Source organism: Oncorhynchus tshawytscha, linkage group LG16 (assembly GCF_018296145.1).
Source record: "Oncorhynchus tshawytscha isolate Ot180627B linkage group LG16, Otsh_v2.0, whole genome shotgun sequence".
Classification (NCBI taxonomy): domain Eukaryota; kingdom Metazoa; phylum Chordata; class Actinopteri; order Salmoniformes; family Salmonidae; genus Oncorhynchus; species Oncorhynchus tshawytscha.
The window spans coordinates 89,486,333-89,513,112 of record NC_056444.1 but is presented as its reverse complement, the minus strand read 5'-3'; the positions used below and the strand labels follow the sequence as shown (position 1 = coordinate 89,513,112).

Sequence of the window (26,780 nt, the reverse complement as noted above, 5' to 3'; positions counted from 1 at the left end):
AGTTGGAGTGAGTTTAGAACTGTAGAGTTGGAGTGAATTAAGAACTGTAGAGTTGGAGTGAATTAAGAACTGTAGAGTTGGAGTGAATTAGGAACTGTAGAGTTGGAGTGAATTAGGAACTGTAGAGTTGGAGTGAATTAAGAACTGTAGAGTTGGAGTGAATTAAGAACTTTAGTTGGAGTGAATTAAGAACTGTAGATTTGTTATACGGGGCGGATCAGGTAAACCCAAGTGCAGACTCGGACGAGGAGAAAAGGAGAAGGTGACTAAGGTATTTACTGAACAACGGTGGGAAGATGGGGTGCAGGGGAGGCTCGGGCGGGTAGCAGGCAACCGGGGACTGAGGCTGAGGCAAGGGGAGTAAGGGCAGGGTAAGCAGGTCTGGAGCGGATTCCAAGGAAGCCATAGAGCAGGGGTCCAGGGCACGGAAGCAGGACTGACAAGACGAGGAACTGTGGACAGGGACCAGAGGCAGAGCGGGTGGAACTGTAGGGGAGGGAAAAGCAGCGTCAGGCTAGCGAAAACAGGCACACCAGGATAACAAGTTCTATGCAGGAACAAACGGCTTGAAACGTAGACTGACTGAGCAGAGATTACGCAGCGTGGAAGTGGCAGGGCTGAGTATTTGTAGAGATCTATCTTGATTTTGGAACAGGTTGCAGCTGGTCTGCCTCAGCACACCTGAGGTAGAGGGAGTTTAGAACTGTCGAGGTAGAGGGAGTTTAGAACTGTCGAGGTAGAGGGACTTTAGAACTGTCGAGGTAGAGGGAGTTTAGAACTGTCGAGGTAGAGGGACTTTAGAACTGTCGAGGTAGAGGGAGTTTGGAACTGTCGAGGTAGAGGGAGTTTAGAACTGTCGAGGTAGAGGGAGTTTGTAACTGTCGAGGTAGAGGGAGTTTGGAACTGTCGAGGTAGAGGGAGTTTGGAACTGTCGAGGTAGAGGGAGTTTGGAACTGTCGAGGTAGAGGGAGTTTGGAACTGTCGAGGAGGGAGTTTGGAACTGTCGAGGTAGAGGGAGTTTGGAACTGTCGAGGTAGAGGGAGTTTGGAACTGTCGAGGTAGAGGGAGTTTGGAACTGTCGAGGAGTTGGAAGAGGGAGTTTAGAACTGTCGAGGTAGAGGGAGTTGGAACTGTCGAGGGAGTTTGGAACTGTCGAGGGAGTTTGGAACTGTCGAGGGAGTTTGGAACTGTCGAGGGAGTTTTTGGAGTTTGGAACTGTCGAGGAGCTTGGAACTGTCGAGGGAGCTTGGAACTGTCGAGGGAGCTTGGAACTGTCGAGGGAGCTTGGACCTGTCGAGGGAGCTTGGAACTGTCGAGGGAGCTTGGAACTGTCGAGGGAGTTTAGAACTGTCGAGGTAGAGGGAGTTTAGAACTTTCGAGGGAGTTTAGACCTGTCGAGGTAGAGGGAGTTTAGACTGTCGAGGTAGAGGGAGTTTAGAACTGTCGAGTTAGAGGGAGTTTAGAACTGTCCAGAGAGGGAGGGAGTTTAGAACTTTCGAGGGAGTTTAGAACTGTCGAGTTAGTCATTCTAGAACTGTAGAGTAGAGTTAGAAAGAGTTTAGAACTGTCGAGGTAGAGGGACTTTAGAACTGTCGAGGTAGAGGGAGTTTGGAACTTTCGAGGTCAAGGGAGTTTAGAACTGTCGAGGTAGAGGGAGTTTAGAACTGTCGAGTTAGAGGGAGTTTAGAACTGTCCAGGTAGAGGGAGTTTAGACCTATCGAGTTAGTCAGTCTAGAAATGTAGATTTAGTCAGTCTAGAACTGTAGAGTAGAGTTAGAGGGAATTTAAAATCAAATCAAATAAATAAATGCACCAAATACAACAGGTGTAGACCTTACCATGAAATGTTGACTTACAAGCCCTTAACCAACAATGCAGTTCAAGAAATAGTTAAGAAAATATTTATGAAATAAGTTAAAGTTTTTTCAAAAAGTAACTAAAGAAAATGACATAACAATAACGAGGCTATATTTTTTAAATGTATTTGACCGTTATTTAACTAGGCAAGTCAGTTAAGAACAAGCTTCTTATTTTCAATGACGGTCTAGGAACAGTGGGTTAACTGCCTGTTCAGGGGCAGAACGACAGATTTGTACCTTGTCAGCTCAGGGATTTGAACTTGCAACCTTCCGGTTACTAGTCCGGTTACTAGTCCAATGCTCTAACCACTAGGCTACCCTGCCGCGCCATATATACAGGGGATACCAGTACCGAGTCAATCTGCGAAGGTACAGGTTAGTCGCGGTAATTTGTAAATTGACTAGGCATGGATAATAAACCACGTGTAGCAGGAGTGCAAGCACGGGGGGTAAATAGTCCAGGTAGCCACTTGATTCATAGTTAGGTAGTCTTATGGCTTGGGTGTAGAAGCTGTTATGGAGCCTTTTGGTCATGGACATTGCGCTCCAATACCGCTTGCCATGCGGTAGAAGAGAGAACAGTCTATGACTTGGGTGACTGGAGTCTTTGCCAATATTTTGGTCTTTCCTCTGACACCGCCTAGTATACACAGTTGAAGTCGTAAGTTTACATGCACTTAGGTTGGAGTCATTAACACTTGGTTTTCAACCAATCCATACATTTCTTGTTAACAAATTATAGTTTTGGCAAGTCTGTTAGGACATCTACTTTGGGCATGACAAGTCATTTTTCCAACAGTTGTTTACAGACAGATTATTTTAAATATAATTCACTGTATCACAATTCCAGTTGGTCAGACGTTTACATACACTAAGTTGACTGTGCCTTTAAACAGCTTGGAAATTCCAGAAAATTATGTTATGGCTTTAGAAGCTTCTGATAGGCTAATGGACATCATTTGAGTCAATTGGAGGTGTACCTGTGGATATATTTCAAGGCCTACCTTCAAACTCAGTGCCTCTGTGCTTGACATCATGGAAAAATCTAAAGAAATTAGCCAAGACCTCAGAAAAAAAATTGTAAACCTCCACAAGTCTGGTTCATCCTTGGGAGCAATTTCCAAATGCCTAAAGGTACCACGTTCATCTGTACAAACAATACCGCTCAGGAATGAGACTTTTTCTGTCTTATAGAGATGAATGTACTTTGGTGCGAAAAGTGCAAATCAATCCCAGAACAACAGCAAAGGACCCTGTGAAGATGCTGGAGGAAACAGGTACAAAAGTATCTATATCCACAGTAAAACGAGTCCTATATATCGACATAACCTGAAAGGCCGCTCAGCAAGGAAGAAACCACTGCTCCAAAACCGCCATTAAAAAGCCAGACTACGGTTTGCAACTGCACATGGGGACGAAGATCGTACTTTTTGGAGAAATGTCCTCTGGTCTGATGAAACAAAACTAAAACTGTTTGGCCATAATGACCATAGTTATGTTTGGAGGAAAAAGGGGGAGGCTTGCAAGCTGAAGAACACCATCCCAACCGTGAAGCACGGGGGTGGCAGCATCATGTTGTGGGGGTGCTTTGCTGCAGGAGGGACTGGTGCACGTAACAAAACAGATGGGATCATGAGGGAGGAAAATTATGTGGATATATTGAAGCAACATCTCAAGACATCAGTCAGGAAGTTAAAGCTTGGTCACAAATGGGTCTTTCAAATAGACAATGACCCCAAGCATACTTCCAAAGTTGTGGCAAAATGTTGTGGCAAAATGGACAACAAAGTCAGTGTATTGGAGTGGCCATACAGGGTGTGTGCCCTGACCTCAAGCCTATAGAAAATGTGTGGGCAGAACTGAAAAAGCGGCCTACAAACCTGACTCAAATCAAATAAAAGTGTATTTGTCACGTGCGCTGAATACAACAGGTGTTGATCTTACAGTGAAATGCTTACTTACAGGCTCTAACCAATGGTGCAAAAAAGGTATTAGGTGAACAACAGGTAAGTAAAGAAATAAAACAACAGTAAAAAGACAGGATATATACAGTAGTGTGGCTATATACAGTAGTGAGGCTATATACAGTAGTGAGGCTATGTATAGACACTGGTTAATCAGGCTGATTGAGGTAGTATGTAGATATGGTTCAAGTGACTATGCATATATGATGAACAGAGAGTAGCAGTAGCGTAAGAGAGGGGTTGGTGGGTGGTGGGTGGTACACAATGCAGATAGCCAGGTTAGCCAATGTGTGGGAGCACTCAATTGGGTCAGCCCAATTGAGGTAATATGTACATGAATGTATAGTTAAAGTCACTATGCATATATGATAAACAAAGAGTAGCAGCAGCATAAAAAAAGAGGGGTTGGGGGGGCAAACAATGAAAATAGTCCGGGTAGCCATTTGATTACCTGTTCAGGAGTCTTATGGCTTGGGGGTCAAAACTGCTGAGTATCCTTTGTCCTAGACTTGGGACTCCGGTACCGCTTGCCATGCGGTAGGAGAGAGAACAGTCTATGACTGGGGTGGCTGGGGTCTTTAACAATTTTTAGGGCCTTCCTCTGACACCGCGTGGTGTAGAGGTCCTGGATGGCAGGCAGCTTAGGCCCAGTGATGTACTGGTCCGTACGTAGTACCCCAGTAGTGCCTTGCGGTCAGAGGCCGAGCAATTGTCGTACCAGGCAATGATGCAACCAGGATGCTCTCGATGTTGCAGCTGTAGAACCTTTTGAGGATCTGAGGACCCATGCCAAATCTTTTTAGTTTCCTGAGGGGGAATAGGCTTTGTCGTGCCCTCTTTAAGACTTTCTTGGTGTGTTTGGACCATTCTAGTTTGTTGTTGATGTGGACACCAAGGAACTTGAAGCTCTCAACCTGCTCCACTACAGCCCAGTCGATGAGAATGGGGCGTGCTCGGTCCTCCTTTTACTGTAGTCCACCATCATCTCCTTAGTCTTGGTTACATTGAGGAACAGGTTGTTATTCTGGCACCAACCGGCCAGGTCTCTGACCTCCCTATAAATCAAATCAAATCAAATTTTATTTGTCACATACACATGGTTAACAGATGTTAATGCGAGTGGAGCGAAATGCTTGTGCTTCTAGTTCCGACAATGCAGTAATAACCAACAAGTAATCTAACTAACAATTCCAAAACTACTGTCTTATACACAGTGTAAGGGGATAAAGAATATGTACATAAGGATATATGAATGAGTGATGGTACAGAGCAGCATAGGCAAGATACAGTAGATGGTATCGAGTACAGTATATACATATGAGATGAGTATGTAAACAAAGTGGCATAGTTAAAGTGGCTAGTGATACATGTATTACATAAGGATGCAGTCGATGATATAGAGTACAGTATATACGTATGCATATGAGATGAATAATGTAGGGTAAGTAACATTATATAAGGTAGCATTGTTTAAAGTGGCTAGTGATATATTTACATCATTTCCCATCAATTCCCATTATTAAAGTGGCTGGAGTTGAGTCAGTGTCAGTGTCAGTGTGTTGGCAGCAGCCACTCAATGTTAGTGGTGGCTGTTTAACAGTCTGATGGCTTTGAGATAGAAGCTGTTTTTCAGTCTCTCGGTCCCAGCTTTGATGCACCTGTACTGACCTCGCCTTCTGGATGATAGCGGGGTGAACAGGCAGTGGCTCGGGTGGTTGATGTCCTTGATGATCTTTATGGCCTTCCTGTAACATCGGGTGGTGTAGGTGTCCTGGAGGGCAGGTAGTTTGCCCCCGGTGATGCGTTGTGCAGACCTCACTACCCTCTGGAGAGCCTTACGGTTGTGGGCGGAGCAGTTGCCGTACCAGGCGGTGATACAGCCCGCCAGGATGCTCTCGATTGTGCATCTGTAGAAGTTTGTGAGTGCTGTCTAGTCGTTGTCGGTGATCAGGCCTACCACTGTTGTGTCGTCTGCAAACTTAATGATGGTGTTGGAGTCGTGCCTGTACAGGAGAGGACTGAGCAGGCACCCCTGGGGAGCACCAGTGTTGAGGATCAGTGTGGCAGATGTGTTGCTTCCTACCCTCACCACCTGGGGGTGGCCCGTCAGGAAGTCCAGGATCCAGTTTCAGAGGGAGGTGTTTAGTCCCAGGATTCTTAGCTTAGTGATGAGCTTTCAGGGTACTATGGTGTTGAACGCTGAGCTATAGTCAATGAATAGCATTCTCACATAAGTGTTCCTTTTGTCCAGGTGGGAAAGGGCAGTGTGGAGTGCAATAGAGATTGCATCATCTGTGGATCTGTTTGGGCGGTATGCAAATTAGAGTGGGTCTAGGGTTTCTGGGATAATGGTGTTGATGGGAGCCATTACCAACCTTTCAAAGCACTTCATGGCTACAGATGTGAGTGCTACGGAGCGGTAGCAGGTTACCTTCGCTTCCTTGGGCACAGGGACTATGGTGGTCTACTTGAAACATGTAGGTATTACAGACTCAGTCAGGGAGAGGTTGAACATGTCAGTGAAGACACTTGCCAGTTGGTACGTGCACCTTCAGTACACGTCCTGGTAATCCATGCTTTGTGAATGTTGATCTTTTTAAAGGTCTTACTCACATCGAGAGTGGGATTACCGCTAGTGCTCTCATGCATGCTTCAGTTTTGAAGCATAAAAGGCATTCATCTCGTATGGTTGGCTCGTGTCACTGGGCACCTCGCGGCTGGGTTTCCCTTCGTAGTCCGTAATATTTTTCAAGCCCTGCCACGTCCGACGAGCACCAGAGCCAGTGCAGTAGGTTTCAATATTAGTCCTGTATTGAGGCTTTTTCTGTTTGATGGTTCGTCTGAGGGCATAGCGGGATTTCTTATGAACATCCGGATTAGTGTCATATAACACACTGTTACAAACAGACATAAAACACTGACATATTGACCAGATAAATACTCTAACAGATAGATTGATTCTTCATCTACCAGCACAACTGTCCTGTGTATTATGTTTAAATGGTTTTAAAGAATTGTTTGAATTTAGTAATTGGCCGAGAAAGCTTCCCTGGTGAATTTCTGATTCTACCTTTATTATATTAAATAACATCTTCTGTGTTCTGTTAGACAGGTTATCAGAATAGAGTTAACACTAGTTACACACCCTGTATGGTAAATCAAATCAAATCAAAATCAAAATCAAATCAAATTTATTTATATAGCCCTTCGTACATCAGCTGATGTCTCAAAGTGCTGTACAGAAACCCAGCCTAAAACCCCAAACAGCAAGCAATGCAGGTGTAGAAGCACGGTGGATAGGAAAAACTCCCTAGAAAGGCCAAAACCTAGGAAGAAACCTAGAGAGGAACCAGGCTATGTGGGGTGGCCAGTCCTCTTCTGGCTGTAGGGGTTAGAGTTAACACTAGGTATACACCCTGTATGGTAGGGGTTAGGGTTAGAGTCAACACTAGGTACACACCCTGTATGGTAGGGGTTAGAGTTAACACTAGGTATACACCCTGTATGGTAGGGGTTAGGGTCAACACTAGGTATACACCCTGTATGGTAGGGGTTAGGGTCAACACTAGGTACACACCCTGTATGGTAGGGGTTAGAGTTAACACTAGGTACACACCCTGTATGGTAGGGGTTAGAGTTAACACTAGGTACACACCCTGTATGGTAGGGGTTAGGGTTAGAGTCAAACTAGGTACACACCCTGTATGGTAGGGGTTAGGGTTAGAGTCAACACTAGGTACACACCCTATATGGTAGGGGTTAGAGTCAACACTAGGTACACACCCTGTATGGTAGGGTTTAGAGTCAACACTAGGTACACACCCTGTATGGTAGGGGTTAGGGTTAGAGTTAACACTAGGTATACACCCTGTATGGTAGGGGTTAGGGTCAACACTAGGTACACACCCTGTATGGTAGGGGTTAGAGTCAACACTAGGTACACACCCTGTATGGTAGGGGTTAGGGTTAGAGTCAACACTAGGTACACACCCTGTATGGTAGGAGTTAGAGTCAAGACTAGGTACACACCCTGTATGGTAGGGGTTAGGGTTAGAGTCAACACTAGGTACACACCCTGTATGGTAGGAGTTAGAGTCAACACTAGATACACACCCTGTATGGTAGGGGTTAGGGTTAGAGTCAACACTAGGTACACACCCTGTATGGTAGGAGTTATGTTAGGGTTTAGAGTCAACACTAGGTACACACCCTATATGGTAGGGGTTAGAGTCAACACTAGGTACACACCCTGTATGGTAGGGGTTAGAGTCAACACTAGGTACACACCCTGTATGGTAGGGGTTAGGGTTAGGGTCAACACTAGGTACACACCCTGTATGGTAGGGGTTAAGGTTAGAGTCAACACTAGGTACACACCCTGTATGGTAGGGGTTAGGGTTAGAGTTAACACTAGGTACACACCCTGTATGGTAGGGGTTAGAGTCAACACTAGGTACACACCCTGTATGGTAGGGTTAGAGTCAACACTAGGTACACACCCTGTATGGTAGGGGTTAGAGTTAACACTAGGTACACACCCTGTATGGTAGGGGTTAGAGTCAACACTAGGTACACACCCTGTATGGTAGGGGTTAGAGTTAACACTAGGTACACACCCTGTATGGTAGGGGTTAGAGTCAACACTAGGTACACACCCTGTATGGTAGGGGTTAGGGTTAGAGTTAACACTAGGTACACACCCTGTATGGTAGGGGTTAGGGTTAGAGTCAACACTAGGTACACACCCTGTATGGTAGGGGTTAGGGTCAACACTAGGTACACACCCTGTATGGTAGGGGTTAGAGTCAATACTAGGTACACACCCTGTATGGTAGTGGTTAGAGTCAACACTTGGTACACACCCTGTATGGTAGGGGTTAGAGTTAACACTAGGTACACACCCTGTATGGTAGGGGTTAGGGTCAACACTAGGTACACACCCTGTATGGTAGGGGTTAGAGTTAACACTAGGTACACACCCTGTATGGTAGGGGTTAGGGTTAGAGTTAACACTAGGTTTCCTACCCTGTATGGTAGGGGTTAGAGTCAACACTAGGTACACACCCTTTATGGTAGGGGTTAGAGTCAACACTAGGTACACACCCTGTATGGTAGGGGTTAGAGTCAACACTAGGTACACACCCTGTATGGTAGGGGTTAGGGTTAACACTAGGTACAAACCCTGTATGGTAGGGGTTAGGGTTAGGGTCAACACTAGGTACACACCCTGTATGGTAGGGGTTAGGGTTAGGGTCAACACTAGGTACAAACCCTGTATGGTAGGGGTTAGGGTTAGGGTCAAAACTAGGTACACACCCTGTATGGTAGGGGTTAGGGTTAGAGTTAACACTCGGTACACACCCTGTATGGTAGGGGTTAGGGTTAGAGTCAACACCAGGTACACACCCTGTATGGTAGGAGTTAGAGTCAACACTAGGTATACACCCTGTATGGTAGGGGTTAGGGTCAACACTAGGTATACACCCTGTATGGTAGGGGTTAGGGTCAACACTAGGTACACACCCTGTATGGTAGGGGTTAGAGTTAACACTAGGTACACACCCTGTATGGTAGGGGTTAGAGTTAACACTAGGTACACACCCTGTATGGTAGGGGTTAGGGTTAGAGTCAACACTAGGTACACACCCTGTATGGTAGGGGTTAGGGTTAGAGTCAACACTAGGTACACACCCTATATGGTAGGGGTTAGAGTCAACACTAGGTACACACCCTGTATGGTAGGGGTTAGAGTCAACACTAGGTACACACCCTGTATGGTAGGGGTTAGGGTTAGAGTTAACACTAGGTATACACCCTGTATGGTAGGGGTTAGGGTCAACACTAGGTACACACCCTGTATGGTAGGGGTTAGAGTCAACACTAGGTACACACCCTGTATGGTAGGGGTTAGGGTTAGAGTCAACACTAGGTACACACCCTGTATGGTAGGAGTTAGAGTCAAGACTAGGTACACACCCTGTATGGTAGGGGTTAGGGTTAGAGTCAACACTAGGTACACACCCTGTATGGTAGGGGTTAGAGTCAACACTAGGTACACACCCTGTATGGTAGGGGTTAGGGTTAGAGTCAACACTAGGTACACACCCTGTATGGTAGGGGTTAGGGTTTAGAGTCAACACTAGGTACACACCCTGTATGGTAGGGGTTAGAGTCAACACTAGGTACACACCCTGTATGGTAGGGGTTAGAGTCAACACTAGGTACACACCCTGTATGGTAGGGGTTAGGGTTAGAGTTAACACTAGGTACACACCCTGTATGGTAGGGGTTAGGGTTAGAGTTAACACTAGGTACACACCCTGTATGGTAGGGGGGGTTAGAGTTAACACTAGGTACACACCCTGTATGGTAGGGGTTAGAGTTAACACTAGGTCACACCATGTATGCAGTTAACACTAGGTACACACCCTGTATGGTAGGGGTTAGGGTTAGAGTTAACACTAGGTACACACCCTGTATGGTAGGGGTTAGGGTTAGAGTCAACACTAGGTACACACCCTGTATGGTAGGGGTTAGGTCAACACTAGGTACACACCCTGTATGGTAGGGGTTAGAGTTAACACTAGGTACACACCCTGTATGGTAGGGGTTAGGGTTAGAGTTAACACTAGGTTTCCACCCTGTATGGTAGGGGTTAGAGTCAACACTAGGTACACACCCTTTATGGTAGGGGTTAGAGTCAACACTAGGTACACACCCTGTATGGTAGGGGTTAGAGTCAACACTAGGTACACACCCTGTATGGTAGGGGTTAGGGTTAACACTAGGTACAAACCCTGTATGGTAGGGGTTAGGGTTAGGGTCAACACTAGGTACACACCCTGTATGGTAGGGGTTAGGGTTAGGGTCAACACTAGGTACACACCCTGTATGGTAGGGGTTAAGGATAGAGTCAAAACTAGGTACACACCCTGTATGGTAGGGGTTAGGGTTAGAGTTAACACTAGGTACACACCCTGTATGGTAGGGGTTAGGGTTAGAGTCAACACCAGGTACACACCCTGTATGGTAGGGAGTTAGAGTCAACACTAGGTACACACCCTGTATGGTAGGGGTTAGGGTCAACACTAGGTATACACCCTGTATGGTAGGGGTTAGGGTCAACACTAGGTACACACCCTGTATGGTAGGGGTTAGAGTTAACACTAGGTACACACCCTGTATGGTAGGGGTTAGAGTTAACACTAGGTACACACCCTGTATGGTAGGGGTTAGGGTTAGAGTCAACACTAGGTACACACCCTGTATGGTAGGGGTTAGGGTTAGAGTCAACACTAGGTACACACCCTATATGGTAGGGGTTAGAGTCAACACTAGGTACACACCCTGTATGGTAGGGTTTAGAGTCAACACTAGGTACACACCCTGTATGGTAGGGGTTAGGGTTAGAGTTAACACTAGGTATACACCCTGTATGGTAGGGGTTAGGGTCAACACTAGGTACACACCCTGTATGGTAGGGGTTAAGTCAACACTAGGTACACACCCTGTATGGTAGGGGTTAGGGTTAGAGTCAACACTAGGTACACACCCTGTATGGTAGGAGTTAGAGTCAAGACTAGGTACACACCCTGTATGGTAGGGGTTAGGGTTAGAGTCAACACTAGGTACACACCCTGTATGGTAGGGAGTTAGAGTCAACACTAGGTACACACCCTGTATGGTAGGGGTTAGGGTTAGAGTCAACACTAGGTACACACCCTGTATGGTAGGGGTTAGGGTTTAGAGTCAACACTAGGTACACACCCTGTATGGTAGGGGTTAGAGTCAACACTAGGTACACACCCTGTATGGTAGGGGTTAGAGTCAACACTAGGTACACACCCTGTATGGTAGGGGTTAGGGTTAGAGTTAACACTAGGTACACACCCTGTATGGTAGGGGTTAGGGTTAGAGTTAACACTAGGTACACACCCTGTATGGTAGGGGTTAGGGTTAGAGTTAACACTAGGTACACACCCTGTATGGTAGGGGTTAGAGTTAACACTAGGTGCACACCATGTATGCTAGGGGTTAGAGTTAACACTAGGTACACACCCTGTATGGTAGGGGTTAGGGTTAGAGTTAACACTAGGTACACAGCCTGTATGGTAGCGGTTAGGGTTAGAGTCAACACTAGGTACACACCCTGTATGGTAGGGGTTAGGCTCAACACTAGGTACACACCCTGTATGGTAGGGGTTAGGGTCAACACTAGGTACACACCCTGTATGGTAGGGGTTAGGGTCAACACTATGTACACACCCTATATGGTAGGGGTTAGAGTTAACACTAGGTACACACCCTGTATAGTAGGGGTTAGGGTTAGAGTTAACACTAGGTACACACCCTTTATGGTAGGGGTTAGGGTTAGAGTTAACACTAGGTTTCCTACCCTGTATGGTAGGGGTTAGGGTTAGAGTCAACACTAGGTACACACCCTGTATTGTAGGGGTTAGGGTCAACACTAGGTACACACCCTATATGGTAGGGGTTAGAGTCAACACTAGGTACACACCCTGTATGGTAGGGGTTAGGGTTAACACTAGGTACACACCCTGTATGGTAGTGGTTAGAGTTAACACTAGGTACACACCCTGTATGGTAGGGGTTAGGGTTAACACTAGGTACACACCCTGTATGGTAGTGGTTAGGGTTAGAGTCAACACTAGGTACACACCCTGTATGGTAGGGGTTAGGGTTAACACTAGGTACACACCCTGTATGGTAGGGGTTAGAGTCAACACTAGGTACACACCCTGTATGGTAGTGGTTAGAGTCAACACTAGGTACACACCCTGTATGGTAGGGGTTAGAGTTAACACTAGGTACACACCCTGTATGGTAGGGGTTAGAGTTAACACTAGGTACACACCCTGTATGGTAGGGGTTAGAGTTAACACTAGGTACACACCCTGTATGGTAGGGGTTAGGGTTAACACTAGGTACACACCCTGTATGGTAGGGGTTAGGGTTAGAGTCAACACCCTGTATGGTAGGGGTTAGGGTCAACACTAGGTACACACCCTGTATGGTAGGGGTTAGAGTTAACACTAGGTACACACCCTGTATGGTAGGGGTTAGGGTTAGAGTTAACACTAGGTACACACCCTGTATGGTAGGGGTTAGGGTTAACACTAGGTACACACCCTGTATGGTAGGGGTTAGGGTTAGAGTCAACACTAGGTACACACCCTGTATGGTAGGGGTTAGGGTCAACACTAGGTACACACCCTGTATGGTAGGGGTTAGAGTTAACACTAGGTACACACCCTGTATGGTAGGGGTTAGGGTTAGAGTCAACACTAGGTACACACCCTGTATGGTAGCGGTTAGGGTTAGAGTCAACACTATGTACACACCCTATATGGTAGGGGTTAGAGTCAACACTAGGTACACACCCTGTATGGTAGGGGTTAGGGTTAGGGTCAACACTAGGTACACACCCTGTATGGTAGGGGTTAAGGTTAGAGTCAACACTAGGTACACACCCTGTATGGTAGGGGTTAGGGTTAGAGTTAACACTAGGTACACACCCTGTATGGTAGGGGTTAGGGTTAGAGTTAACACTAGGTACACACCCTGTATGGTATGGGTTAGGGTTAGAGTTAACACTAGGTACACACCCTGTATGGTAGGGGATAGAGTTAACACTAGGTACACACCCTGTATGGTAGGGGTTAGGGTTAGAGTCAACACTAGGTACACACCCTGTATGGTAGGGGTTAGGGTCAACACTAGGTACACACCCTGTATGGTAGGGGTTAGAGTTAACACTAGGTACACAACCTGTATGGTAGGGGTTAGGGTCAACACTAGGTACACACCCTGTATGGTAGGGGTTAGAGTTAACACTAGGTACACACCCTGTATGGTAGGGGTTAGGGTTAGAGTTAACACTAGGTACACACCCTGTATGGTAGGGGTTAGAGTTAACACTAGGTACACACCCTGTATGGTAGGGGGTAGAGTTAACACTAGGTACACACCCTGTATGGTAGGGGTTAGAGTCAACACTAGGTACACACCCTGTATGGTAGGGGTTAGGGTTAACACTAGGTACACACCCTGTATGGTAGGGGTTAGGGTTAGAGTCAACACTAGGTACACACCCTGTATGGTAGGGGTTAGGGTTAGAGTTAACACTAGGTACACACCCTGTATGGTAGGGGTTAGGGTCAACACTAGGTACACACCCTGTATGGTAGGGGTTAGAGTCAACACTAGGTACACACCCTGTATGGTAGGGGTTAGGGTTAGAGTTAACACTAGGTACACACCCTGTATGGTAGGGGTTAGGGTTAGAGTTAACACTAGGTACACACCCTGTATGGTAGGGGGGGGTTAGAGTCAACACTAGGTACACACCCTGTATGGTAGGGGTTAGGGTTAGAGTCAACACTAGGTACACACCCTGTATGGTAGGGGTTAGAGTTAACACTAGGGACACACCCTGTATGGTAGGGGTTAGGGTTAGAGTCAACACTAGGTACACACCCTGTATGGTAGGGGTTAGGGTTAGGGTCAACACTAGGTACACACCCTGTATGGTAGGGGTTAGGTTAGAGTCAACACTAGGTACACACCCTGTATGGTAGGGGTTAGGGTCAACACTAGGTACACACCCTGTATGGTAGGGGTTAGAGTTTTGAGTCAACTCTATGTACACACCCTGTATGGTAGGGGTTAGGGTCAACACTAGGTACACACCCTGTATGGTAGGGGTTAGGGTTAGAGTTAACACTAGGTACACACCCTGTATGGTAGGGGATAGAGTTAACACTAGGTACACACCCTGTATGGTAGGGGTTAGGGTTAGAGTTAACACTAGGTACACACCCTGTATGGTAGGGGATAGAGTTAACACTAGGTACACACCCTGTATGGTAGGGGTTAGGGTTAGAGTCAACACTAGGTACACACCCTGTATGGTAGGGGTTAGGGTCAACACTAGGTACACACCCTGTATGGTAGGGGTCAGAGTTAGAGTCAACACTAGGTACACACCCTGTATGGTAGGGGTTAGGGTCAACACTAGGTACACACCCTGTATGGTAGGGGTTAGAGTTAACACTAGGTACACACCCTGTATGGTAGGGGTTAGGGTTAGAGTCAACACTAGGTACACACCCTGTATGGTAGGGGTTAGGTCAACACTAGGTACACACCCTGTATGGTAGGGGTTAGAGTCAACACTAGGTACACACCCTGTATGGTAGGGGTTAGAGTCAACACTAGGTACACACCCTGTATGGTAGGGGTTAGGGTTAACACTAGGTACACACCCTGTATGGTAGGGGTTAGGGTTAACACTAGGTACACACCCTGTATGGTAGGGGTTAGAGTCAACACTTGGTACACACCCTGTATGGTAGGGGTTAGAGTTAACAATAGGTACACACCCTGTATGGTAGGGGTTAGAGTTAACACTAGGTACACACCCTGTATGGTAGGGGTTAGGGTTAACACTAGGTAGACACCCTGTATGGTAGGGGTTAGGGTTAGAGTCAACACTAGGTACACACCCTGTATGGTAGGGGTTAGGGTCAACACTAGGTACACACCCTGTATGGTAGGGGTTAGAGTTAACACTAGGTACACACCCTGTATGGTAGGGGTTAGGGTTAGAGTTAACACTAGGTACACACCCTGTATGGTAGGGGTTAGGGTTAACACTAGGTACACACCCTGTATGGTAGGGGTTAGGGTTAGAGTCAACACTAGGTACACACCCTGTATGGTAGGGGTTAGAGTCAACACTAGGTACACACCCTGTATGGTAGGGGTTAGAGTTAACACTAGGTACACACCCTGTATGGTAGGGGTTAGGGTTAGAATCAACACTAGGTACACACCCTGTATGGTAGGGGTTAGGGTTAGAATCAACACTAGGTACACACCCTGTATGGTAGGGGTTAGAGTCAACACTATGTACACACCCTGTATGGTAGGGGTTAGGGTTAACACTAGGTACACACCCTGTATGGTAGGGGTTAGGTTAGAGTCAACACTAGGTACACACCCTGTATGGTAGGGGTTAGGGTTAGAGTTAACACTAGGTACACACCCTGTATGGTAGGGGTTAGGGTTAGAGTTAACACTAGGTACACACCCTGTATGGTAGGGGTTAGGGTTAGAGTTAACACTAGGTACACACCCTGTATGGTAGGGGTTAGAGTTAACACTAGGTACACACCCTGTATGGTAGGGGTTAGGGTTAGAGTCAACACTAGGTACACACCCTGTATGGTAGGGGTTAGGGTCAACACTAGGTACACACCCTGTATGGTAGGGGTTAGAGTTAACACTAGGTACACAACCCTGTATGGTAGGGGTTAGGGTCAACACTAGGTACACACCCTGTATGGTAGGGGTTAGAGTTAACACTAGGTACACACCCTGTATGGTAGGGGTTAGGGTTAGAGTTAACACTAGGTACACACCCTGTATGGTAGGGGTTAGAGTTAACACTAGGTACACACCCTGTATGGTAGGGGTTAGAGTTAACACTAGGTACACACCCTGTATGGTAGGGGTTAGAGTCAACACTAGGTACACACCCTGTATGGTAGGGGTTAGGGTTAACACTAGGTACACACCCTGTATGGTAGGGGTTAGGGTTAGAGTCAACACTAGGTACACACCCTGTATGGTAGGGGTTAGGGTTAGAGTTAACACTAGGTACACACCCTGTATGGTAGGGGTTAGGGTCAACACTAGGTACACACCCTGTATGGTAGGGGTTAGAGTCAACACTAGGTACACACCCTGTATGGTAGGGGTTAGGGTTAGAGTTAACACTAGGTACACACCCTGTATGGTAGGGGTTAGGGTTAGAGTTAACACTAGGTACACACCCTGTATGGTAGGGGGGGTTAGAGTCAACACTAGGTACACACCCTGTATGGTAGGGGTTAGGGTTAGAGTCAACACTAGGTACACACCCTGTATGGTAGGGGTTAGAGTTAACACTAGGTACACACCCTGTATGGTAGGGGTTAGGGTTAGAGTCAACACTAGGTACACACCCTGTATGGTAGGGGTTAGGGTTAGGTCAACACTAGGTACACACCCTGTATGGTAGGGGTTAGGTTAGAGTCAACACTAGGTACACACCCTGTATGGTAGGGGTTAGGGTCAACACTAGGTACACACCCTGTATGGTAGGGGTTAGAGTTAGAGTCAACACTAGGTACACACCCTGTATGGTAGGGGTTAGGGTCAACACTAGGTACACACCCTGTATGGTAGGGGTTAGGGTTAGAGTTAACACTAGGTACACACCCTGTATGGTAGGGGTTAGAGTTAACACTAGGTACACACCCTGTATGGTAGGGGTTAGGGTTAGAGTTAACACTAGGTACACACCCTGTATGGTAGGGGTTAGAGTTAACACTAGGTACACACCCTGTATGGTAGGGGTTAGGGTTAGAGTCAACACTAGGTACACACCCTGTATGGTAGGGGTTAGGTCAACACTAGGTACACACCCTGTATGGTAGGGGTCAGAGTTAGAGTCAACACTAGGTACACACCCTGTATGGTAGGGGTTAGGGTTAACACTAGGTACACACCCTGTATGGTAGGGGTTAGAGTTAACACTAGGTACACACCCTGTATGGTAGGGGTTAGGGTTAACACTAGGTACACACCCTGTATGGTAGGGGTTAGGGTCAACACTAGGTACACACCCTGTATGGTAGGGGTTAGAGTCAACACTAGGTACACACCCTGTATGGTAGGGGTTAGAGTTAACACTAGGTACACAACCTGTATGGTAGGGGTTAGGGTCAACACTAGGTACACACCCTGTATGGTAGGGGTTAGAGTCAACACTAGGTACACACCCTGTATGGTAGGGGTTAGAGTTAACACTAGGTACACACCCTGTATGGTAGGGGTTAGAGTTAACACTAGGTACACACCCTGTATGGTAGGGGTTAGAGTTAACACTAGGTACACACCCTGTATGGTAGGGGTTAGAGTTAACACTAGGTACACACCCTGTATGGTAGGGGTTAGAGTTAGAGTCAACACTAGGTACACACCCTGTATGGTAGGGGTTAGGGTCAACACTAGGTACACACCCTGTATGGTAGGGGTTAGAGTCAACACTAGGTACACACCCTGTATGGTAGGGGTTAGGGTTAGAGTTACCACTAGGTACACACCCTGTATGGTAGGGGTTAGGGTCAACACTAGGTACACACCCTGTATGGTAGGGGTTAGAGTTAACACTAGGTACACACCCTGTATGGTAGGGGTTAGAGTCAACACTAGGTACACACCCTGTATGGTAGGGGTTATGGTTAGAGTCAACACTAGTTACACACCCTGTATGGTAGTGGTTAGGGTTAGAGTCAACACTAGGTACACACCCTGTATGGTAGGGGTTAGAGTCAACACTAGGTACACACCCTGTATGGTAGGGGTTAGGTTAGAGTCAACACTAGGTACACACCCTGTATGGTAGGGGTTGGTCAACACTAGGTACACACCCTGTATGGTAGGGGTTAGAGTTAACACTAGGTACACACCCTGTATGGTAGGGGTTAGGGTTAGAGTTAACACTAGGTACACACCCTGTATGGTAGGGGGGGTTAGAGTTAACACTAGGTACACACCCTGTATGGTAGGGGTTAGAGTCAACACTAGGTACACACCCTGTATGGTAGGGGTTAGGTTAACACTAGGTACACACCCTGTATGGTAGGGGTTAGGTCAACACTAGGTACACACCCTGTATGGTAGGGGTTAGGGTTAGAGTTAACACTAGGTACACACCCTGTATGGTAGGGGGGGTTAGAGGGTTATGGTAGGGGTTAGGGTTAGAGTCAACACTAGGTACACACCCTGTATGGTAGGGGTTAGGGTCAACACTGGGTACACACCCTGTATGGTAGGGGTTAGAGTTAACACTAGGTACACACCCTGTATGGTAGGGGTTAGAGTTAACAATAGGTACACAACCTGTATGGTAGGGGTTAGGGTTAGAGTCAACACTAGGTACACACCCTGTATGGTAGCGGTTAGGGTTAGAGTCAACACTATGTACACACCCTATATGGTAGGGGTTAGAGTCAACACTAGGTACACACCCTGTATGGTAGGGGTTAGGGTTAGAGTTAACACTAGGTACACACCCTGTATGGTAGGGGTTAGGGTTAGAGTTAACACTAGGTACACACCCATGTATGGTAGGGGTTAGAGTCAACACTAGGTACACACCCTGTATGGTAGGGGTTAGAGTCAACACTAGGTACACACCCTGTATGGTAGGGGTCAGAGTTAGAGTCAACACTAGGTACACACCCTGTATGGTAGGGGTTAGGTCAACACTAGGTACACACCCTGTATGGTAGGGGTTAGGGTCAACACTAGGTACAAACCCTGTATGGTAGGGGTTAGAGTTAACACTAGGTACACACCCTGTATGGTAGGGGTTAGGGTCAACACTAGGTACACACCCTGTATGGTAGGGGTTAGAGTTAACACTAGGTACACACCCTGTATGGTAGGGGTTAGGGTTAGAGTTAACACTAGGTACACACCCTGTATGGTAGGGGGGGTTAGAGTTAACACTAGGTACACACCCTGTATGGTAGGGGTTAGAGTTAACACTAGGTACACACCCTGTATGGTAGGGGTTAGGGTTAACACTAGGTACACACCCTGTATGGTAGGGGTTAGGGTTAGAGTTAACACTAGGTACACACCCTGTATGGTAAAGGTTAGAGTCAACACTAGGTACACACCCTGTATGGTAGGGGTTAGAGTCAACACTAGGTACACACCCTGTATGGTAGGGGTTAGGGTTAGAGTTAACACTAGGTACACACCCTGTATGGTAGGGGTTAGGGTCAACACTAGGTACACACCCTGTATGGTAGGGGTTAGAGTTAACACTAGGTACACACCCTGTATGGTAGGGGTTATGGTTAGAGTCAACACTAGGTTACACACCCTGTATGGTAGTGGTTAGGGTTAGAGTTAACACTAGGTACACACCCTGTATGGTAGGGGTTAGGTCAACACTAGGTACACACCCTGTATGGTAGGGGTTAGAGTCAACACTAGGTACACACCCTGTATGGTAGGGGTTAGAGTCAACACTAGGTACACACCCTGTATGGTAGGGGTTAGAGTTAACACTAGGTACACACCCTGTATGGTAGGGGTTAGGGTCAACACTAGGTACACACCCTGTATGGTAGGGGTTAGAGTCAACACTAGGTACACACCCTGTATGGTAGGGGTTATGGTTAGAGTCAACACTAGTTACACACCCTGTATGGTAGTGGTTAGGGTTAGAGTCAACACTAGGTACACACCCTGTATGGTAGGGGTTAGAGTTAACACTAGGGACACACCCTGTATGGTAGGGGTTAGGGTTAGAGTCAACACTAGGTACACACCCTGTATGGTAGGGGTTAGGGTTAGGGTCAACACTAGGTACACACCCTGTATGGTAGGGGTTAGAGTTAGAGTCAACACTAGGTACACACCCTGTATGGTAGGGGTTAGAGTCAACACTAGGTACACACCCTGTATGGTAGGGGTTAGAGTTTTGAGTCAACTCTATGTACACACCCTGTATGGTAGGGGTTAGGGTCAACACTAGGTACACACCCTGTATGGTAGGGGTTAGAGTTAACACTAGGTACACACCCTGTATGGTAGGGGTTAGAGTTAACACTAGGTACACACCCTGTATGGTAGGGGTTAGAGTCAACACTAGGTACACACCCTGTATGGTAGGGGTTAGAGTCAACACTAGGTACACACCCTGTATGGTAGGGGTTAGGGTCAACACTAGGTACACACCCTGTATGGTAGGGGTTAGGGTTAGAGTTAACAATAGGTACACAACCTGTATGGTAGGGGTTAGGGTTAGAGTCAACACTAGGTACACACCCTGTATGGTAGGGGTTAGGGTCAACACTAGGTACACACCCTGTATGGTAGGGGGGTTAGAGTCAACACTAGGTACACACCCTGTATGGTAGGGGGGGTTAGAGTCAACACTAGGTACACACCCTGTATGGTAGGGGTTAGGGTTAGAGTCAACACTAGGTACACACCCTGTATGGTAGGGGTTAGGGTTAGAGTTAACACTAGGTACACACCCTGTATGGTAGGGGTTAGGGTTAGAGTCAACACTAGGTACACACCTGTATGGTAGGGGTTAGGGTTAGAGTTAACACTAGGTACACACCATGTATGGTAGGGGTTAGAGTTAACACTAGGTACACACCCTGTATGGTAGGGGTTAGGGTCAACACTAGGTACACACCCTGTATGGTAGGGGTTAGAGTTAGAGTCGACACTAGGTACACACCCTGTATGGTAGGGGTCAGAGTTAGTCAACACTAGGTACACACCCTGTATGGTAGGGGTTAGGGTCAACACTAGGTACAAACCCTGTATGGTAGGGGTTAGAGTTAACACTAGGTACACACCCTGTATGGTAGGGGTTAGGGTTAGAGTTAACACTAGGTACACACCCTGTATGGTAGGGGTTAGGGTTAGAGTCAACACTAGGTACACACCCTGTATGGTAGGGGTTAGGGTTAGAGTCAACACTAGGTACACACCCTGTATGGTAGGGGATAGAGTTAACACTAGGTATACACCCTGTATGGTAGGGGTTAGGGTCAACACTAGGTACACACCCTGTATGGTAGGGGTTAGGGTTAGTGTCAACACTAGGTACACACCCTGTATGGTAGTGGTTAGGGTTAGAGTCAACACTAGGTACACACCCTGTATGGTAGGGGATAGAGTTAACACTAGGTACACACCCTGTATGGTAGGGGATAGAGTTAACACTAGGTACACACCCTGTATGGTAGGGGTTAGAGTCAACACTAGGTACACACCCTGTATGGTAGGGGTTAGAGTCAACACTAGGTACACACCCTGTATGGTAGGGGTTAGGGTCAACACTAGGTACACACCCTGTATGGTAGGGGTTAGAGTTAACACTAGGTACACACCCTGTATGGTAGGGGTTAGAGTCAACACTAGGTACACACCCTGTATGGTAGGGGTTAGAGTCAATACTAGGGACACACCCTGTATGGTAGGGGTTAGAGTCAACACTAGGTACACACCCTGTATGGTAGGGGTTAGGGTTAGAGTCAACACTAGGTACACACCCTGTATGGTAGGGGTTAGAGTTAACACTAGGTACACACCCTGTATGGTAGGGGTTAGGGTTAGAGTCAACACTAGTTACACACCCTGTATGGTTAGGGTTAGAGTCAACACTAGGTACACACCCTGTATGGTAGGGGTTAGAGTCAACACTAGGTACACACCCTGTATGGTAGGGGTTAGGGTTAACACTAGGGACACACCCTGTATGGTAGGGGTTAGGGTTAACACTAGGGACACACCCTGTATGGTAGGGGTTAGGGTTAACACTAGGGACACACCCTGTATGGTAGGGGTTATGGTTAGAGTCAACACTAGTTACACACCCTGTATGGTAGTGGTTAGGGTTAGAGTCAACACTAGGTACACACCCTGTATGGTAGGGGTTAGAGTTAACACTAGGTACACACCCTGTATGGTAGGGGTTAGGGTTAGAGTCAACACTAGGTACACACCCTGTATGGTAGGGGTTAGGGTTAACACTAGGTACACACCCTGTATGGTAGGGGTTAGAGTCAACACTAGGTACACACCCTGTATGGTAGGGGTTAGGGTTAGGGTCAACACTAGGTACACACCCTGTATGGTAGGGGTTAGAGTTAGAGTCAACACTAGGTACACACCCTGTATGGTAGGGGTTAGGGTCAACACTAGGTACACACCCTGTATGGTAGGGGTTAGAGTTAACACTAGGTACACACCCTGTATGGTAGGGATTAGAGTCAACACTGGGTACACACCCTGTATGGCAGCGGTTAGGGTTAACACTAGGTACACACCCTGTATGGTAGGGGTTAGAGTCAATACTAGGTACACACCCTGTATGGTAGGGGTTAGGGTTAGAGTCAACACTAGGTACACACCCTGTATGGTAGGGGTTAGGGTTAACACTAGGTACACACCCTGTATGGTAGGGGTTAGAGTCAACACTAGGTACACACCCTGTATGGTAGGGGTTAGGGTTAGGGTCAACACTAGGTACACACCCTGTATGGTAGGGGTTAGAGTCAACACTAGTTACACACCCTGTATGGTAGTGGTTAGGGTTAGAGTCAACACTAGGTACACACCCTGTATGGTAGGGGTTAGGGTTAGAGTCAACACTAGGTACACACCCTGTATGGTAGGGGTTAGAGTTAACACTAGGTACACACCCTGTATGGTAGGGGTTAGGGTTAGAGTTAACACTAGGTACACACTCTGTATGGTAGGGGTTAGGGTCAACACTAGGTACACACCCTGTATGGTAGGGGTTAGGGTTAGAGTTAACAATAGGTACACAACCTGTATGGTAGGGGTTAGGGTCAACACTGGGTACACACCCTGTATGGTAGGGGTTAGAGTTAACACTAGGTACACACCCTGTATGGTAGGGGTTAGGGTTAGAGTTAACACTAGGTACACACCCTGTATGGTAGGGGTTAGTGTTAGAGTCAACACTAGGTACACACCCTGTATGGTAGCGGTTAGGGTTAGAGTCAACACTAGGTACACACCCTGTATGGTAGGGGTTAGGGTTAGAGTCAACACTAGGTACACACCATGTATGGTAGGGGTTAGGGTTAGAGTCAACACTAGGTACACACCATGTATGGTAGGGGTTAGAGTCAACACTAGGTACACACCCTGTATGGTAGGGGTTAGGGTTAGGGTCAACACTAGGTACACACCCTGTATGGTAGGGGTTAGAGTTAGAGTCAACACTAGGTACACACCCTGTATGGTAGGGGTTAGGGTCAACACTAGGTACACACCCTGTATGGTAGGGGTTAGGGTCAACACTAGGTACAAACCCTGTATGGTAGGGGTTAGAGTTAACACTAGGTACACACCCTGTATGGTAGGGGTTAGGGTTAACACTAGGTACACACCCTGTATGGTAGGGGTTAGGGTTAGAGTTAACACTAGGTACACACCCTGTATGGTAGGGGATAGAGTTAACACTAGGTACACACCCTGTATGGTAGGGGTTAGAGTCAACACTAGGTACACACCCTGTATGGTAGGGGTTAGGGTTAGAGTTAACACTAGGTACACACCCTGTATGGTAGGGGTTAGGGTCAACACTAGGTACACACCCTGTATGGTAGGGGTTAGGGTTAACACTAGGTACACACCCTGTATGGTAGGGGTTAGGGTTAGAGTCAACACTAGGCACACACCCTGTATGGTAGGGGTTAGAGTTAACACTAGGTATACACCTGTATGGTAGGGGTTAGGGTTAGAGTCAACACTAGGCACACACCCTGTATGGTAGGGGTTAGAGTTAACACTGGGTACACACCCTGTATGGTAGGGGTTAGGGTTAGAGTTAACACTAGGTACACACCCTGTATGGTAGGGGTTAGGGTCAACACTAGGTACACACCCTGTATGGTAGGGGTTAGGGTTAGAGTTAACACTAGGTACACACCCTGTATGGTAGGGGTTAGGGTTAGGGTCAACACTAGGTACACACCCTGTATGGTAGGGGTTAGAGTCAATACTAGGTACACACCCTGTATGGTAGGGGTTAGAGTTAACACTAGGTACACACCCTGTATGGTAGGGGTTAGGGTTAGAGTTAACACTAGGTACACACCCTGTATGGTAGGGGTTAGGGTCAACACTGGGTACACACCCTGTATGGTAGGGGTTAGGGTCAACACTAGGTACACACCCTGTATGGTAGGGGTTAGAGTTAGAGTCAACACTAGGTACACACCCTGTATGGTAGGGGTTAGGGTCAACACTAGGTACACACCCTGTATGGTAGGGTTAGGGTCAACACTAGGTACAAACCCTGTATGGTAGGGGTTAGAGTTAACACTAGGTACACACCCTGTATGGTAGGGGTTAGGGTTAACACTAGGTACACACCCTGTATGGTAGGGGTTAGGGTTAGAGTTAACACTAGGTACACACCCTGTATGGTAGGGGATAGAGTTAACACTAGGTACACACTCTGTATGGTAGGGGTTAGAGTTAACACTAGGGACACACCCTGTATGGTAGGGGTTAGGGTTAGAGTCAACACTAGGTACACACCCTGTATGGTAGGGGTTAGGGTTAACACTAGGTACACACCCTGTATGGTAGGGGTTAGAGTTAACACTAGGGACACACCCTGTATGGTAGGGATTAGGGTTAGAGTCAACACTAGGCACACACCCTGTATGGTAGGGGTTAGAGTTAACAATAGGTATACAACCTGTATGGTAGGGGTTAGGGTTAGAGTCAACACTAGGCACACACCCTGTATGGTAGGGGTTAGAGTTAACACTGGGTACACACCCTGTATGGTAGGGGTTAGGGTTAGAGTTAACACTAGGTACACACCCTGTATGGTAGGGGTTAGGGTCAACACTAGGTACACACCCTGTATGGTAGGGGTTAGGGTTAGAGTTAACACTAGGTACACACTCTGTATGGTAGGGGTTAGGGTTAGGGTCAACACTAGGTACACACCCTGTATGGTAGGGGTTAGAGTCAATACTAGGTACACACCCTGTATGGTAGGGGTTAGAGTTAACACTAGGTACACAACCTGTATGGTAGGGGTTAGGGTTAGAGTTAACACTAGGTACACACCCTGTATGGTAGGGGTTAGGGTCAACACTGGGTACACACCCTGTATGGTAGGGGTTAGGGTCAACACTAGGTACACACCCTGTATGGTAGGGGTTAGAGTTAACAATAGGTATACAACCTGTATGGTAGGGGTTAGGGTTAGAGTTAACACTAGGTACACACCCTGTATGGTAGGGGTTAGGGTTAGAGTTAACACTAGGTACACACCCTGTATGGTAGGGGTTAGGGTTAGAGTTAACACTAGGTACACACCCTGTATGGTAGGGGTTAGGGTTAGAGTTAACACTAGGTACACACCCTGTATGGTAGGGGTTAGGGTTAGAGTTAACACTAGGTACACACCCTGTATGGTAGGGGTTAGAGTTAACACTAGGGACACACCCTGTATGGTAGGGGTTAGGGTTAACACTACGTACACACCCTGTATGGTAGGGGTTAGGGTTAGAGTCAACACTAGGTACACACCCTGTATGGTAGGGGTTAGAGTTAACACTGGGTACACACCCTGTATGGTAGGGGTTAGGGTTAGAGTTAACACTAGGTACACACCCTGTATGGTAGGGGTTAGAGTTAACACTAGGTACACACCCTGTATGGTAGGGGGTAGGGTTAGAGTTAACACTAGGTACACACCCTGTATGGTAGGGGTTAGAGTCAACACTAGGTACACACCCTGTATGGTAGGGGTTAGGGTCAACACTAGGTACACACCCTGTATGGTAGGGGTTAGGGTTAGAGTCAACACTAGGTACACACCCTGTATGGTAGGGGTTAGGGTTAGAGTCAACACTAGGTACACACCCTGTATGGTAGGGGTTAGGGTTAGAGTAAACACTAGGTACACACCCTGTATGGTAGGGGTTAGGGTTAGAGTCAACACTAGGTACACACCCTGTATGGTAGGGGTTAGGGTTAGAGTCAACACTAGGTACACACCCTGTATGGTAGGGGTTAGGGTTAGAGTAAACACTAGGTACACACCCTGTATGGTAGGGGTTAGAGTTAACACTAGGTACACAACCTGTATGGTAGGGGTTAGGGTTAGAGTCAACACTAGGTACACACCCTGTATGGTAGGGGTTAGAGTTAACACTAGGTACACACCCTGTATGGTAGGGGTTAGGGTCAACACTAGGTACACACCCTGTATGGTAGGGGTTAGGGTTAGAGTTAACAATAGGTACACAACCTGTATGTAAGGGGTTAGGGTTAGAGTCAACACTAGGTACAC

At 47.1% G+C, this 26,780-nt stretch overlaps 1 protein-coding gene across 3 annotated transcripts in view; it reads left to right on the top strand.

The window, feature by feature from the left end:
• The window catches only part of lad1 (ladinin), a 92,141-nt gene that overhangs the window by 23,904 nt on the left and 41,457 nt on the right, over window positions 1-26,780 (top strand). The window lies entirely within an intron of this gene.